Source organism: Trichechus manatus, unplaced genomic scaffold (genome assembly GCF_000243295.1).
Source record: "Trichechus manatus latirostris isolate Lorelei unplaced genomic scaffold, TriManLat1.0 scaffold00098, whole genome shotgun sequence".
Classification (NCBI taxonomy): Eukaryota; Metazoa; Chordata; class Mammalia; order Sirenia; family Trichechidae; genus Trichechus; species Trichechus manatus.
This window is the reverse complement of record NW_004444034.1, coordinates 4,888,237-4,894,699: the sequence shown is the minus strand read 5'-3', so window position 1 is coordinate 4,894,699 and position 6,463 is coordinate 4,888,237.

Sequence of the window (6,463 nt, the reverse complement as noted above, 5' to 3'; positions counted from 1 at the left end):
ACCGCTAAAGCGGGGTCCGTTCAATCAGAAATCTTCTCCAAGCGGACCGCTGGCCCAAAGCGTCTGGCTACCGCAGGCCTGGCCGCAGTTTGCCAGGTTAAGAAAACTATGTGAGGAAAACCCCCCTTACCGTTTGCTTGAATTTAGTCGTTAGCAGAAGATAGAGCTGAGATGGTGGCTGGTGTTTTGTTCGCCCCCATCAGAGGAGCCTCTTCTTTCTTACTGCTCTTTAGGGCTTGCTTGCTTTTTCTCGGTGTTCATCCGTGCCACTTTGTCCACCTATTTCGCATTTTCCCCTTTTTGCACCTATTTTCCCAGTTACATTCGCAGTTTATTCCTACATTTCACTACCTGGGACTAGTTTTGTTGGGATGTTTCTGTTCATGTGGGTGCTTTCCGGTCTTTGTATCACTTCTGATTGGTATTGACAGGTATTTTAATTTTTTGTCCTGTTAAGATATTACAAGAAGCTTGCATGTTGAAAAATTTTAAAGTAGATAAGAAGACGTGCTAATTATCAGAACTGAATCATATTATTGATTTTACTGAATGTTAGGAAGGTATTTGAAACCCTTATTTTTAGATGCTAATAGACACATGCCGGGAATGTGTTAATAGAAAAGTTACAATTTTTATTTTTATAGTGAGTGGTCCTTGAAAATATTGTGGGAGAAGAATTTGGCACACAAATAACTTTTTCATTGACTTAAATTGACATTGCCGTAACTACTAAAGTGTCTTGTAAAAATCTACAGACTGGATGGGTGGAGGTGGGGTAGCACCTAGGAAGCTGGGAAAACTAAGCCTATTAACTGATCGGAAGCAAAAAGGAAAGAACGGATTTGGATAAAAGATAAGGGGTTTAGTTTGGACCTGTTAAGTGTGGTGTCTCTGAAATGCTACTTCTCAGCAATTGAAAATGTAAGCTTAAAGACCAGGAGTTAATGAGATACGAAATTTGGAGTAATTTACTTATAGTTGAAGATGCAGGATTGATGAAGGTAATCCAGAGAGAAATGTTGTAAAGTTACAAGAGGTCTTAGTATGGAACTAAAATTTTTAACACCAGAAAAGGAATTAGGAAATGGAGAGAAGCTCTTGACTTAAGTTTTTACCTTCCCACTTAGGTTGTTAATGTCATCTCCACACTCTCCACCTCCCCCCACCTCCTCACCCCCTCCCCACACTTCCTGCCCCCACCCCATGCCACCTAAGTTCTGAGTTTTAAACTCTGCTTTTGCCGGTTTAAGTTGTGAAAATACATCTAGCAAAGTACTTGACTTTTCAGACTCTATTCTCAGTATAGTTTATCTACCTTATGAAGTTTTGAGGATTAAATGGTATGACATGCTCTTATAAGTGATAGCACCATGCCACCATGCAAATGTGGACAACCAGTACAGGCTAGTTCCCTTCCCTTTTTCTCTACCAAGACTAACTAGCTTCTGTGACTTGCCAACCTAGAATAGACATAGCCTAGACTCAAAGGGCTACTCAATTTCACAGAATATTTCCCAACTTTCCCTAACATTTCCTGATCTACAACCTTTGGAAAGGATCATCATCTGCCCCACAAAAAAATGTATTTGTTTCACAGACACCTTGATACTGGTAAGGCCCATATAATATTTTATTTTTTGTTGATCATCTAGAGATCTAAAACCAAACTATTCAGTTGCATTTTCTGATCTGGGAGACATGTCTGAGCAGGCCTGTAGTAATTTATATGAGATCCAGCTATTGAATACAGATTTAACAATATCCTAACTATAAAAATCATTGCTTTCATACAAGTTTGTTCCATCACAAGCTTCGGGAAGACAAATCAGAAGAGGATCTAGCAAAGCCAGTTAAGGAGTGGTGTGCGTAGAGTAAATAAAGAAGGAATTCCAGATCCATATTTTCATCTTCATTCTGTAATCCATCTAGATGCCTATGTGCAAAGCAATATGTCCAAAAGTAAAGTATGTGTCCCCCAATAACCTATAAACATTTTTAAAATTTTAAATATTTTAGGCCTACAAAAAGGGGAAGCAAATAATGTCATAACCATGAACTTTCCAGTGTCATCAGGAAATGAAACATTACATTTTGAAATGCTCCTGATTGCATTGCTCCTCCTCCTCCCATAAAGATGACCATAATGAATGAATGTTAGGAACAAATCTGTGCTACAGAGCCTTCAATTTACTGATTCTTGCCAAAATTGCTCTTCAAGTAGTTTTTACCAATACACTTCCTTCAGCAGTATGCGAGAGTTGCTCCATATCCTTGTCAACACTTGGTTTGTTGTTGTTAGGTGCTATCAACTCAATTCCAACTCATAGTGACCCTGTGTACAATAGAACAAAACACTGCCCGGTCCTACACATCCTCACAATCATGTTTAAGCCTGTTGTTGTAGCCAGTGTGTCAACCCATCTTGTCAAAGGTCTTTCTCTGTTTCACTGACCCTCTACCTTACTGAGCATGATGTCCTTCTCCAAGGGCTGGTCCCTCCTAATAACATGTCCAAAGTACGTAAGACAGTCTTGCCGTCCTCACTTCCGACGAGCTCTCTGGCTGTACTTCTTCCAAAACTTGTTCACACTTCTGGTAGTCCATGGTATATTCAGTATTCTCTGCCAACACCATAATTCAAAGGCATCAATTCTTCTTCGGTCTTCCTTATTCATTGTCCAGCTTTCACATGCCTATGAGGCAATTGAAAATACAATGGCTTGGGTCAGGCGCACTATAGTCCTCAAAGTGGAATTTGCTTTTTTTTTTTTTAATTGTGCTTTAGGTGAAAGTTTACAGCTTAAGTTAGTTTCTCATACAAAAATCTATGTACACATTGTCATGTGACCCTAGTTGCCATCCATATAATGTGACTGCACATTCCTCCTTTCCACCTCCGATTTCCTGTGTCCATTCAACCAGCTCCTATCCCTCTCTGCCTTCTCTCGCTTCCACACAGGAACTGCCCATTTATTCTCATGTATCTACTTGAACTACGAAGCACACTCGTCACAAGTATCACTTTATATCTTATACTCCATTCTATTCTTTGTCTGAAGAGTTGGCTTTGGAAATGGTTTTAGTTCTGGGTTAACAGAGAGTCTGGGGGCCATGTCTTCTGGGATTCCTCCAGCCTCAGTCAGACCATTAAGCCTGGCCTTTTTACTAAACTTTGAGTTCTGCACCCCACTTTTCTCCTGCTGTGTCAGGGACTCTCTGTTGTGTTCCCTGTCAGGGTAGTCATTGGTGGTAGCCAGGCACCATCTATTTCTAGACTCAGGATGATGGAGTCTCTGGTTTACGTGGCCCCTTTTGTCTCTTGGGCTGATATTTTCCTTGTGTCTTTGGTGTTCTTCATTCTCCTTTACTCCATGTGGGTTGGAACCAACTGATGCATCTTAGATGGCTGTTAGCTAGCTTTTAAGACCCCAGATGCCACTCACCAGAGTGGGACGCAGAACATTTTCTTGATGAACTTTGTTATGCCAACTGACCTAGATGTCCCCTGAAAGCATAGTCCCCAGACCCCTGCCCCTGCTACACTGTCCCTCAAAGTGTTTGGTTGTGTTCAGGAAACTTCTTAGATTTTGGCTTAGTCCAGTGGTGCTGACTTCCTCCATATTGTATGTTGTGCTTCCCTTCACCTAAGATAATTCTTGTCTACTATCTAGTTAGTGAATTCCCCTCTGCCTCCCTCCCCACCCTCATAACCATCAAAGAATGTTTTCTTCTGTGTTTAAACCTTTTCTTGAGTTCTTATAATAGTGGTGTCATACAATATTTGTCCTTTTGCAAATGACTGATTTCACTCAGCATAATGCCTTCCAGATTCATCCATGTTATGAGATGTTTCGCAGATTCATCGTTGTTCTTTATAGTTGCATAGTATTCCATTGGATGAATATACCATAGTTTGTTTCTCCATTCATCCACTGATGGGCACCTAGGTTGGTTCCATCTTTTTGCTATCGTGAACAGTGCTGCAGTGAACATGGGTGTGGATATATCTATTCATGTGACGGCTTTTATTTCTCTAGGAAATACTCCAAGGAGTGGGATTCCTGGATCATATGGTACTTCTAATTCTAGGTTTTTAAGGAAGCACCAAATCGATTTCCAAAGTGGTTGTACCATTTTACATTCCCACCAACAGTGTATAAGTGTTCCAGTCTCTCTACAGCCTCGCCAACATTTATTATTTTGTGTTTTTTGGATTAATGCCAGCCTTGTTGGGGTGAGATGGTATCTCATTATAGTTTTAGTTTGCATATCTCTAATGGTTAATGATCATATTTCTTCATGTGTCTGTTAGCCGCCTGAATGTCTTCTTTGGAGAAGTGCCTGTTCATATACTTTGCCCATTTTTAAACTGGGTTATTTGTCTTTTTGTGGTTGAAGTTAGCGGTATTTTGTAGATTTTAGGGTTAGACCCTGATTGGATATGTTGTAGCCAAAAATTTTTTTCCCAGTCTGTAGGTTGTCTTTTTATTCTTTTGGTGAAGTCTTTTGATGAGCGTAAGTGTTTGATTTTTTAGGAGCTCCCAGTTATCTAGTTTCTCTTCTGGTGTTTGTGCATTGTTAGTTATATTTTGTATTCTGTTTATGCCATATATTAGGGATCCTAGTGTTGTCCCTATTTTTTCTTCCATGATCTTTATCGTTTTACATTTTATATTTAGGTCTTTGATCCATTTTGAGTTACTTCTCGTGCATGGTGTGAGGTATGGGTCTTGTTTCATTTTTTTGCAGATGGATGTGCAGTTATGCCAGCACTATTTGTTAAAGAGACTGTCTTTTCCCAATTAATGGACTTTGGGCCTTTGTCAAATATCAGCTGCTCATAGGTGGATGAATTTACATCTGGATTCTCAATTCTGTTCTATGGGTCTATATATCTGTTGTTGTACCAGTACCAGGCTGTTTTGACTACTGTGGCGGTATAATAGGTTGTAAAATCAGGTAGTGTGAGGCCTCCCACTTTATTTTTCTTCTTCAGTAATGCTTTACTTAGTAGGGGCCTCTTCCCTTTTCATATGAAGTTAGTGATTTGTTTCTCCATCTCATTAAAAAATGTCATTGGAATTTGGATTGCGATTGCATTGTATCTGTAGATCGTTTTGGGTAGAATTGACATTTTCACAATGTTGAGTCTTCCTATTCCTGAGCAAGGTATGTTTTTCCACTTATTATGCAGGTCTCTTTTGGTTTCTTCCAGTAGTGTCTTTTAGTTTTCATTGTATAGGTCTTTTATGTCTCTGGTTAGATTTATTCTTATGTATTTTATCTTCTTGGGGGCTATTGTAAATGCTATTGATTTGGTGATTTCCTCTTCGAAGTTCTCTTTGTTGGTGTAGAGGAATCCAAATGATTTTTGTATGTTTATCTTGTATCCTGATACTTTGCGGAAATCTTCTATGAGTTCCAGTAGTTGTCTTGTCAATTCTCTGGGGTTTTCTGTGTATAAGATCATATCACCTGCAAATAGAGATACTTTTACTTCTTCCTTACCAATTTGGGTGCCCTTTATTTCTTTTTCTAGCCTAATTGCTCTGGCTAGGACCTCCAGCACAGTGTTGAATAAGAGTGGTGATAAAGGGCATCCTTACCTGGTTCCCGTTGTCAAGGGCAATGCTTTCAGACCCTCTCCATTTAGGGTGATGTTAGCTGTTGGCTTTGTATAAATGCCCTTAATTATTGAGGAATTTCCCTTCTATTCCATTTTGCTGAGAGTTTTTATCATGAATGGGTGTTGGACTTTGTCAAATGCTTTTTCTGCATCGATTGATAAGATCATGTGGTTCTTATCTTTTGTTTTATTTATGTGATGGATTCCATTGATTGTTTTTTTAATGTTGAACCATCCCTGCACACCTGGTATGAATCCTACCTGGTCATGGTGAATTATTTTTTTGACATGTTGTTGAATTCTATTGGCTAGAATTTTGTTGAGGATTTTTGCATATATGTTCATGAGGAATATTGGTCTGTAATTTTCTTTTTTTGTGGTGTCTTTACCTGGTTTTGGTATCAGGTTTATGCTGGCTTCATAGACTGAGTTTGGGAGTATTCTACCCTTTTCTATGCTCTGAAATACGTGTAGTAGTAGTGGTGTTAACTCTTCTCTGAAAGTTTGGTAGAATTCTCTGGTGAAAACTGTCCAGGCCAGAGCATTTTTTTGTTGGGAGTTTTTTAATTACCTTTTCAACCTCTTCTTTTGTTACAGGTTTATTTAATTTTTCTACCTCTGTTTGGTTAGTCTAGGTAGGTAGTGAGTTTCTAGAAATTTGTCCATTTCCTCTAAGTTTTCAAATTTGTTGGAGTACAATTTTTCATAATACTGTGTTATAATTCTTTTAATTTCATTTGAGTCTGTTGTGATATCACCCATATCATTTCTTATTCAGGTTATTTGCTTCCTCTTCTGTTTTTCTTTTTTCAGTTTGGCCAGTGGTTTATCAATTTT